Source organism: Erithacus rubecula (assembly GCF_903797595.1).
Source record: "Erithacus rubecula genome assembly, chromosome: 14".
In the NCBI taxonomy this organism is placed as follows: Eukaryota; Metazoa; Chordata; class Aves; order Passeriformes; family Muscicapidae; genus Erithacus; species Erithacus rubecula.
Genome location: NC_136666.1, coordinates 10,382,071 through 10,394,089, shown reverse-complemented (window position 1 = coordinate 10,394,089; position 12,019 = coordinate 10,382,071). Strand labels below are relative to the sequence as shown.

Sequence of the window (12,019 nt, the reverse complement as noted above, 5' to 3'; positions counted from 1 at the left end):
TCTGGTAATCAGAAAAAAAGAGGGATATTCCAGGTGATATTCCCTTCCATGATATGACCCCTAGTGAGAGAGTAATAAAGGAAGAGACTTTAATGACACAGAATACCAATGAAGGCTGCACATAAGAGGGGAAAGCAGGATCAAATGACATGACAAAGTCAAGCAGAGGAGATTTAATATGTTGCACTAAAAGCTGAAAATACCTCAAGAAAGATGATAAAATCTACAGCATGGGGGTGGGGGGGAGCAGAGCTTAAGGAAAAGAAGAGTGGAAACCACAGAAATGACCATAGTCCATTTTTATTTTAACCACTTACAGGAAGGTGATGAGTCACCTCTTCCATGGCTCTTTGATTTATTAGCAAGGTGAGTTTCCTGCTATGGAAATTAGAGCCAGCAGAACTGCCAAGAGGGAGGAAGAGTGTGCAGAGACATCTTTGTAAGCTCTGCAAGAAGCAGAAGGAGGAGGAAACCCATTTGTGTGGGGAGAGGAATGTGCCAGAGACACAGAAGTCAGAGAGCAAGAGTTATGTTGCCCCTCGGGAGATGAACAATAAAAAAAAATATTGTCAGGATTTCAGATACAGAATAGATTCAGGTGAATGAAACATTCTGGATTTAACTTATTTTTATGGATATCTGAGTGCATAAAACGTCACTCTATTACTCTGCTAGGTCAGGGGAAGGTCAGCTGTCCAATAAGTTACAGAGTTATGTTAATTTGTTCCACGTTGGGCTTGAAGTCTATAATTAGGTGAAACAGGACTGTATAAAAACTTCTTTACAGAAGCAAAACCTCAGATTTTCAGGTCCTGTCATTTACATGCCCCTTCTGGACCTGAGTAGCAGTCCTCTCAGAAAGCTTGAAAACCACCTGGTAAAAGATGTTGATAAATAAATACATATAATTTTAATATGGTTTTGTTTTTAACACAGATTTTTGGTTGACTGCTTGGTTGTTTTCGTTTTTTTAATTAATACCTTCTTTCTTGATAATGTTCTCAGAAATTGTAACTGACTTCACTGTCAGTTGCTTTGCTCAGCAAAGGTTAAAACTTTTCTGATAAAAATGCAGCCCAGCAGCTGAATACATCTATTTGCTGGTGTGTTGTTTGGTCCTCTGGGGAAAAGGACAGGTCACTCAGAGGTACAGACCTTCTTCCTTAGCTAAAGTGCTTGTGGCTTTGAACTGAAGTATTTTTATATGAGGATGTGTGGGTATTGTTACAAATAGACACTGCATTGAGCATTAGCAGTGCAACAGGATAAAACTGGAAAATAGTCTTGAATAATTGCACAGCTGTAAATAAGATTCAGTGTTCTCCATGTTCACTCATCAGCATTGTCAGACATGCTTTCTAACTCCAGAAATTCATAACTCTAAACTGTTGTTCACAGAAAATCAACAGAAGACCAGCTTGTAAATATTTTTTTCAGGTTTAACTGGGGATCAAACTGAGACCATGTGTCCAAACACCTCAGTTTCCATGAAGCTGCTTTCCATTCTGAGCTTTGCAGATCAGGCCAGTCATTATTAGCCAGGCATTATTCATCCTCACTCTTTTAGATAAAATATTCATTGTCATCATGTTAATATTTGTTGTGTAGGCTCATTTTATGTGGGGTGGTTTTTTTCCCAATTTTCTCTAGTGCTTCAATAACTCCTCCATTTCTTGCAAGACTTAATTTGAAACTATTTAAGTTTATTATTTCAACTTCCAAAGATGATTATTTGGCATTGAGTAAACAACCTTAGCAATGCACTTGCTGACATTCCTCCATAATAACTCTCTGCCCCTATTTTATTGCTTATGGAATTGCTTTCTAATCCTTTTCATGTTTAAAAATAGCTTTCTTATATAATAGATAGTAACATTTGTTATAAAATGAAAGTAAAACCAATTAAATCTGCCTTATTGTATTTACAAAAGATTGATGTGTGTAAAGTCTAACAGCTTATTTGGGGATTTTAATCTAAAAGTGCCCTGCAATAACATTCTCTTGTGTTCTGGGAGCCAGCAGTAATGGAGAAGCCACTGCCTGCAGAGATGCTGAACTAAATTAAAGTATTGTGTGCTGGTATTGGAGCATCTGCCTCGTACGTTAATCTCTGGGAAATGCTTGAAAATACCCTAAAGTAGCAGCCATTCCTTTGTTTAAGTTTGAAAGCTTTTTGTATCTATTCTCATTAATGCTCTAGTGCAGAAGATTTGCTGTTCTGTAAATGAATTGAACAGAAGCTTCTGCAAACCAAGAACAGATTGCAGTTTCCCCATTTCAGTCTCCATTTTACTTTTTTTTTGTGTGTGTGTAAAGGATTTAAATTTGAGCTCCAGGGACCTGGGTTTTGCTATATTTCCTTCAACATATGCATTGCCTGTAATATGGAAGCAAAATAGTTGGACTTACATGAATACTGCAAAAATTTAAATGTTATACTGCCTGAATGATTGAGGATATTTTACCCTTCCTTAGTCTTTCTCTTGAGTTATATTTACACATATAAGACTCTAAGTGTATGGTTTCTCTGAAAGGTGGCTTCTGAAAATGCTTCATCTTCATTGTAAAGTCTCTCATTTTTCTTCTCCTTTATAACATTTCCATTCATCCAGCTCTGGATCAGAAACAATACCATGTGATTTACAATCGAGTATGACATAAATAGTTGAAGCTGTAAGAGCAGCATGTAGTAAACAAACAGACTGTAGGCAGTAATATATTTGAATACAGGATTTTTATACATGCATAATCCATGAGTTTATAAAAATCAGTCTGTTTATAGATAATTTAGGAATAGAAGAAAACTTATCTTCTCCAGCTTAACAAACAGTTCCATGAAATGCAAGAAAAGAAGAGTTGTGACCTGCACAGATTTGCCAAACTTGGCTGTTGTTATTTCAGAAAATAGAAGTGTGCATCCATCAGGACAAGGCCTGGAAATAGAGTGTGTGTCTCTGATTTCTGCACTGGTACCTAAGCTGTAGGTGAGCATCCTCAAGCATCCTCCTGCAGTTGCAGCTCAGTAAAAATATTATTGTGTGCTGCTACTTCTTTCTCCTGCCTGGACATTAAATCCCTTTTAGGTCTGCTGGAGGAGCTCCATTTTGGACAAAGAAAAAGGGTTGGCAAAGCATTTTACTTGTTTAGGAGGTGATGTCCAAGAGCAGCTCCTAGAAGATCTGAAGGGTCAGTTCCAGTGAGGAGGGGAATGCTGTGTGTCCATCCCCTGCCTGGTGATTTAAGTGTTGCCATGCCAAGAAAATCAGCAGTAGGAGAGGAAATAGCAGGATGTGCATCTGGCACAGACTACAGCCCTGCTTAGAGCTGCCCTTGGAGTCCCTGGGCAATCAGGGCAGGGGGAAGGAAGCCAATATCTGTTCATCAGTCTGGCCTGAAAGAATGCAGGTGTTTCAGAAACATTGACTGTGACATTTCTGAGCATTTCACTTCATTGCTTGTCTTCAGCCAAAGGAACCTGTTGAATTTGAACTTAATTATACATATAGTTTATCACTGTTTTGAAAATAATTTTTATACCTATGAAACTCACTTCCTTGTCCAAACAAAGTCTATCACCTCCATTCTCATCTGATTTCTTTTCTGCTTTTGATGCAAGTTTCTTTAATGGTTTATAGTAAGGTATTCATGCCTTTCACCTTAGTTCTCATGTGTTTAGAAACAGTACTTGCAAAGAAGGAGGATCTATTAGGATAAATTAATATCTTAGGGTGCTTGCAATTAGAAAGTATAAATAGTAAAAGCTAGTTTTCAAATGCTCACAAAGAAAACAATTTGAAATGGAAAATCAGAAAAGGACTGTGTAGAGAAAATAATGAAGGGATTAAGAGAGTGGTGGTATTTCAAACAGAGGTTCAGTATATGTATTTAATTAAGAGCCAATAAAGTAGGATTTAAATATACATAAACTAGACATAGTAGAAACTTGTTAATTTGCACTCTAATAATTTGCAGATTTTATAATTTGTGAAAAGGAAAAAAAAAAAAAGAAAAGCTTCCTTCTGCCTTCCAGCAATGGTTTAAACCAGAGGCAATTTTGAAATAGCCTATTATTAACACTTAGTTTCTTTGGCATGTATACTGGAAAGCAGTGGCTCTGCTTGTGATTGTGTTGTAAGGGATTAACCACTGGATCATTAATACACCATAAAATGCACTTTATTCCTACTCTTTCAGACAGCAGATAGTGTAACTCTCTAAGATTTTCATTGATTTGGAGTTGGCCATAAATAAGCACAAGTCAGAAATGCAATGATTTGCAGTAACTCTCAGGCATTAAGATCACAAATCAACACCACCAGCATGGAATCTTTTGAACATGGAAGTTCCTTATTATTGCTGGAATCTTGTCCCTCAGGAGGCTTTGTCAGCTGTGGAGAGTGGCAGGAGGTTGGTGCTGCTGCAGGTCACTGTGTCTGCAGGGCTGGGCCCTGAGTTCACCCCCCAGCACAGGAGAAGGAACCCAGAATGGTCTGGCTTGGGCTGGTGTGGATTTTTCTGAGGTCAGTCCTGGTAGGCCAGCTCCTGCCCATTATTATTTATTATTAATTTATATAGGTCTGATTTTATTGCCCTCTCACTTGTACAACAGATCACAATGTTCAGTGATACTGCTCAGGTGTCTTTATACTTTTATGCACAAAGGGTTAATTGAGGTTGATGTTATTCTGTAATTAGATATATTTGACTGATTTCCAGCTACTTTTAACCTGTTATATGTAATATTTTCCAATAAGGTTGTTCACATAGAGTCTAGGAAATATTAAACCCTAGAGAAATTCCAAACATATTTAATACATTTAATTAATTAATTATGTTGGGATGTTAAATACGGTTTTATTTCTGAAATAACTTTTACTTAAATGAATTATGGATCAATTATGTGTTCAATTTTTACTACCACTGCAACATTTTAGAATATTTCTTTTGAATTCCAATTATGTGAACTGACCTTGATTCACACTAAATCAGAAAAAAAACCCAAATAAAACTACAATATGACCATATCAGATGATGATATTCCAGTCTACTTTAATCCTGATTCCAGTCCACCCAGTTATATGTGGAAACTTGGAGGGATGGTCCATTAAGTCAAATTTTTTCATCTGCCAGGTAATTACAGCACCTGATATAGCAGGGAGTTACCTACATAGAGCTCTGGGCAGAGCAGGACCATTTCTGTATGTTCTTCTTCTGTGGTGTATTTGATAAATCAAATCTGCTTCTCTGCTTTCCTTCTGCAGCCTGTAACAAGGTAGAGGATTTGCATTGTGATTCCAATTAGGTTGAAATTAGAATGAACTTATGTTCAGTAGCTGATGTTTAATGTATGTCAGATTAAGTGATTCTTTGATAAACTGACTCTGAGGATTGTTAATGACATTTCTTGTCTGCATCCTGCAACGTGACTGAACTGCAGTAGTACCATGTGATTAACAGAGATAATTCTGTCCTGTGCTGTACCCTGCTGCCACAGGAACCAACCTGATCAGCTTTTAGGGCAAAAATTGTTTAATAACAAACATACAAAGCACTCAGAGCCTAAAACCCTCACAAAATAAAACACACACATATAAAAAAGGTCCCCCCAGAAAACTGGAACATCTGTCCTTACTGTTACAGTAAGTAGCAAGGATCAGAATAATTTCCAAATAGAGTAGGAAATTATATTTCTGCTTTATTTTAATCTATTTTGTGTTTTTGTTGAAACAAAGGGTAGCATGGAAATAGCACATATCAGATATGCTTAGAAAATGCTTGCATTTCATCTTCTTGGCAAAAACCCCAAACAATAAACATTCAGTATTTGAGCCAGCCAGGTGTTGCAGGGTTTGGCCAAGTCCAAATCCTCCACAAAATGATCTATTTTTTAGCACTGGTATTTTGAGGAAATGTCAGTTTCTGCAGAACTGAGGTTCTAGCAAGAAATCACCAGGCCCTGGTGAGTGCAGTGCTCACCTTTCATAGGGTCTGCATTTCCAAAACATCTCTGATGGAAGGCTCTTGCCAGAGCTCATTTAAGCTGAAATTGGTACCCTGTTTTTTAGAAACATTTTTCCCCTGAATGAAGTGAGATCATCTTGTCAAGAAGATTTCTTCTGCTTCTGCTGCAAGTGATCCTGCTTTTTCCCCATCTCACTTTGCCTTTTTGTCCCAAGGTCTAGAGGAAGTCTGTCCAGGATGAGCCAGAAGGAATTTTTGGTCAATGAAGGAATCCCCAAGAAAAGCAATGGAATTTTCTGCAACAGTCCCTGGCCAAAAGGAGATGAGCAGGAACATGATGCTGGCAGGAATATGCTCAAGGATGTAATTAGCAGCAGTGATAAAAGAACAGATATGGAAACATGAAATTAAATGGAGCTAAGTATGCAAACCTGCTCTTGCAGTGGGTCATTTAGTGATTTTTAAAACAAATGTGAGTGGGCAGTATGAGCTTAATCCTTAATTTTACATTCATCTGCTTGTCCTCACAGCAAATACCCTTGCCTCTGTTTTCACAAATCTCACATCTGTGGCAGACTGGCACTGTTGAGGTGTGGGGACTTTGGTGTCCAAAGGGTTTGTCTCTCCTGGCAGCTCTGCCCTCAACAGATGAGTGCTGGGGCACTCTGTGACTCTGAGCATCAATTTTCTCACCTTCCCCCTTGAGCTGAAGCCAGGAGCCACCTTCAGGCTTCAGTTTCAGATCATGGCTGACAAAGCAGTTTCTCTTTTATGTATTTTTCTAGTGTAGTTTTTCAGCCAATTTTTTAAAATTGAAATTTATAGTTGAGCTTATCTTTGAAAAAACTGCTTTGAATTCTTCATAGCAGTCAAGATGTTTTCCAATATTCCTTTAACTGTTTCAAAATTGATTTGCCTCTCTAGTAAATATCAGTAATTTAAGATGTATGATTTTTTTCTGCATACAAATGTTGTCCCTAGGATTAAGGTTGAGCTAAATTCCTTCATGCTGCTGCCCACTACTTGCATTCATGGGTAAATGAAATTAAATTAATTGTCTGGTTCCTTGTCACTGATTTTTTCAATGTTAGCTAATTAAAATTGCAGAAGCATTTTTAATGCCAAAGATTATACAGATGTTGGTGGATATATTTTTTGACAAAGGTTTGGCAGGTAAAATTTAAAGTAGGAATGGCTTTTCTATATTATTTATTTTTAGTTTTACCTTTACTGGCCTTTCAGTGTGCTCAAAAGCAAGATGGGTTATTAGAATGTTTGCCACAGTTTATTCTCATGCATCCCTAAAACAGGAACATGTGAGATGAGGAACTCTTCATCTGGAGGGATGTGTGTGGAGGCTGATATCAAAGCTGTTCACCCATCCTCAGAGATCACAAGCCCCTGAGAGCTGTTCCCCAGTTCATTCTCTCAGCTGAAATTCCTCTCTTCCTGCTGTGATCCTGCTTTGGTATTTTGTCTGCACTGACCCTGAAGCTCATTCCTTATGCTGATTAATGTCTTCATATGGTCCTGAAACTCACAGTCCTGCATGTCTGCCCCTGTTTCTCCTATGCTGTTAGCTTGTGAGTGATTTCTCATAATTACAGCACATTTTTGTGAAGACACATTGCTGGTCTGTCCTGCCAGACACAGTCCTCAGAGTCCCAGTAGCTGGAGGGCAGCCAGGCAATATTGTGCAGCTGCTTTGTGAAAATCCCAATGGCTCAGACCTCAGTGATGCTGGACTCAGACATAACCAGATGTTGAGAATTCTTACCAGGCACATCCTGAGCTTCAAAATGTTCACAAATTTTTGTGAATAATGGTGCATCCTATCTAAAGGGTGCTGCTTTAGTATTTGTTCTATCTCCAGTTCAGACACCATATCCCATGCAAGTTTAGAAGAAAAGAAAATTCTGTAAACCATCTTGTACTCAACTACATACAGGCCAAGTCTTGTCCTGGTATAAGAATGGAGACAAATAAAATCTGGTTTAATGTATTTCTAGCTGTTTGAGGTATTGTCCACATACTGAAGTGTTTGCTCTTTCCATACCCTGCTGTCCCAATTGCCATACAAGGAGTAGCAAATTACTGATTTAATTCCATGAGATACCACGTGGTGGCTTCTCCACCCTTGGGGGACTCTCCTAGAAAGTCAAAGCTCATCTGGGAACTCTTTTTTTGCTGTTGGAAGAGTTTAAAGGAGCTGCCTCCCAGCAGTGAGTGGAGCCCATGGTGCCTGACAGATGTTTGCAGAGCTGCAGGAGCTCACATCTGGCTGAGCCTTCTCCTGGCACAGCACATCTGAGTGGGCTCCTCTGCTTTGTGCCATTTGCTTTTCCACCCAAATTAGCCTCTGTGCCAGTGCTGGGTGTTGTGTGCAGGGATCTCCTGCACTCAGCTCCCAAGGCTCCCAGGGATCTCTCAGACAATGGTGCCCATCTGCTCCCAGGAGCTGTGAATAGCACAAAGTGCTGTGGATAACACAAAGCACATCCTCAGAGTCTGTTTGATCTGTGGAACTGGCAGGTTCCTGAGATGGAAGGTAGGATGACTTAGACATTCTCTGGAAGGGAAGAGGTGAAACCTGCTGTGTTGTTCTGGGTGTTTTTTTCCAGCTTGGCTTATCAGTTTGTGCTCTTTGTCTGTCTTCTTTCTCAGATTATTGGGTGTTTGTAATGGGTGATTTTTTTTTTTTTTTTACTATTTATAGTAAACCTGAGAGGTGAACCTGTCCTCCATTGGAGCCTGTGGGATTTTCCCCACTGCAATGAAAACAGTTGGAAAGGGCATTGTAAGGCACACTCTGCTGTAAAAATGCTTGCTTTTCTCTCAGAATTGTACTTCTCATTGGTGATTAAAATGTAAATTTCTCTTAATAGCAAAGTTAAACTTAGCAAAATCCTATTTTTCACTGTGATTTTTCCCTTTTTCCTTTTTCATTGTTCCTCACAATGCCCTACAAACACTCACATCCTGTCTTTCATTAAGTGTTCCACTGGCTTGCTGAGCATTGCAGAAGAGACACAGGATTGCCCCAGGTGAGTTTTAGTAGCCAGGGTGTGGAGGTTTACTTGAGAATCTGGAAAACTAGAAGAGTTTGACTTAATGCTTTTTATTAGAATTTTACTTTCTTGCAAAAAGCAGGATTCTGTTTGTTTTCCTTGCTTGGTGAAGGCAGGTCTCTGAAGTAAATGTGATGTGTTTTTCTTCAGTCAGGATTTGGCTCTAGGAAAAACGAGCTTCTCCCTGTTTCACTACCATTCTCATCTTGAGGGATTTATGTCTAACCAGAAATGTAAATACCTGCTTGCTTCCCCAGCTTAATTTCTGAGAAGTTTGGAAGGTAATTTCTTTCTCATTGAGAATTTAGGATGTTGTATTATTTCCTAGATTAAAATACAATCTGCAGTTATATGAGCCAAAGTTCCTGCAGCATTTCAGTTTCTTCTCCTAGCAGACCATAGCCCTGCTTTAGGAATCAGACATCTGTCCACCCTGTTCACACTGGGATGTAATGAGCATTTGATCTCTCTCAGGTCTGTGTGTTTGTCAGTAACAAACACATGCAGCTGCTCCCTGTGCCTTGTCTGATCCCCCAGTCCATCCATCCTGGCAATGTGTGTTAGTGTGTCACTACTGGAGAATGACACTTTTCTTTTCACAGCCTGTGCTTCTCCCTATTTATCACTCATTTTGCCTCATGTTAACTGTGCATCACCTCTTCTGCCTTTTTCTCTTTTTTTTTTTTATTTGCTTGTTTGTCCTAGCCAGGCTAATTTCATTGCTTATTACTGCTGCTGTATTTATTGATGAATGGCTCATTTCATCCCAGCCACATAATCTGCACTTCTTCCTTTGCTGAGAACTTGAAAAATGTACTTGCAGGAATATTTGAGGATAGGACAGTTTGTGCACTTCAGGCCAAATTAGAGACACAAATCTCATCATCTTTATTAGGGTGTGCATCTAATGTTTCATACAGCACCAGGGAAATTTATGTCCCTGCCTCTGTTTCTCAATTAGGTCACAAATTATCCCTGATTGTATTATGGTTACTGACACATCAGTGCTGTTTTTTATTTTATCCTACCTTTCTTTTTAAGAGCTCTCATGCTCTGTCTTGCAGGTAACCCAATTAATGGTTCTACTGTAATGCAGTGATAAAATCCTTGCTGCCTGCAGTGGGCAGAGGATCAATCCTTATTTCTCCCTGTCTTGATGTCCTTTTCCCCACCTTATTTTGGAGTGCCGAGTGTCTTGTTTGGCACAGTGGGTGGGGCATGGGCACGTCTTTGGTTTCTGGAAATGCTGCCAATGAAATTGTCACATGCTGCTACTAAATATTGCATTTCTGTGGGTTTGGAAAATCAAAACAACCACCTTCTCACAGTCTCCCAACTGCAGTTCTTTCTGTCAAGTCAATGAAAGTTTTTGAGATTTTGCTGCTTTATTTTTATGTCATAACCTAATTCCTCATATTATTAAAAAATAATCAACTGCACCTACTTAGTACAGCTGTAGTACAGTATATGCACACATCTCTTCTGCAGACTTAAAAATTTAAATGATAAAAAATGAGTAATGGTGCTCAAAGAGCAATGCATGTAAAGTCAAGCAGTCGTGGATAGGAAGGATCAGGATTAAAATTCCCACTTGCAGGCACCTTTTAGGATTTTCAGAAGGATCTAACCAGGTAAGATATCTAGTTCCCATAGGAATGTATGAAATATGGTCTAAAACCCATTATGTATCTCGAAAATGCAGTTATTGATCAGTATTTTTGGATATCTGTATTACTTTCATAAGTAACCTTAGTAGGTGGGAAGTCTGCATTTAACAGGAAGTTAATGGGATTTAGCCATTAGTGATTTCATATTAGTACTAAGCCCTATATATGTATGAAAAAAAATAATTTTGAAATACTAAGGCACTTACCAGAAAAGAGAGGCTTCCTTGGATGTTTAGGGGTTTTCCTTTAGAACACAGATCTGAAAAAAGTCAACTGGAGTGACTTAAAATATATAAAGTTTTAAGTTGTTCACAGAAGTAAGGCCATTAATGCAAAACTATCCAGTATAAGAAGTTCTTAAAACATAAAAAGCAAGTGTGTTTTGCTTTGGAATGATTAATCTTAATCCAATTTTTTTTTCAGGTTAAGAATGAATTTTCTTTTTCAGTACTGTGCCAAGATTTTACTCTTTGAAGACATCATTAAAAACACCTCAAAGTTCCTCTGCCTCACACAATGTTGTTTTCAGGAATTGCTTGAAGGTAAGCAGTAATGTAACTTGGTGTTATAAAGTGAAACACTGAAATGAGAAAAAGAGATGAATTAATGTGCTGTCCATGAAATTATCATTCTGATAATTGTTTGGTTTGTAATTATATTGAGTTTAATCTGACAATAATACTAAGAAATTGTGGGATTTGAAACCATCCTTTATTTGGGGGAAAACCTTTAATTTGCTTAAAACAATTCATTTGCATCTATGGTTTTCTAAGTTGCTTTTTTGGGTTTTTTTTAAACATCGAATGAGCTGTTTATACAACCAGATACTTTAACCCAGAGGATAATTCCATTTCAAGAGGAAGAATGAAGGACAAAATCGAATGTGCACTGTTGCTAAGTTAATGGTTGCACAATGTACCCAAGTGCTTTGTTATTGGGGTCTGATCAACACGTGAGCTGCTCAGAATCCTTTGGAATGTAGATCACTCCTGAGGTGTGAAAGGTGATAACTACTCTGCATATTTTACTGCTGATGGACCTCTCAGATGGAATGTATGTGCTGACATCTCCATGATTTGAAGATTTAAAGACCTCAAATACCGAGAAAAAAAAAGGCTGACCTTGAAACTACTGTCCCAAAATTCCCCTTTTTTCACACTATTGCTTTGCCGAATATATTAACTTGTGGAAAATCCTATAAAGGAAGATAATATCCATTGTGTTATTATAAATGTAAGTCTCATGCCAGATAATTCCTAGTGAAACATGTTATTGAGGTGACTCCTGAGTTCCAAGGAGCAACTTCTAATGATTGTGAAGGAG

The 12,019-nt window shown here is 38.3% G+C and overlaps 1 long non-coding RNA gene across 1 annotated transcript; it reads left to right on the top strand.

The window, feature by feature from the left end:
- The first annotated feature begins 242 nt into the window (after positions 1–242).
- LOC306807969 lies at positions 243–8,052 on the top strand. The gene is made up of 3 exons (XR_013775870.1): positions 243–366; positions 2,819–2,984; positions 6,177–8,052. It is a non-coding gene; the product is annotated as an uncharacterized lncRNA (long non-coding RNA).
- Positions 8,053–12,019: the final 3,967 nt, after the last annotated feature.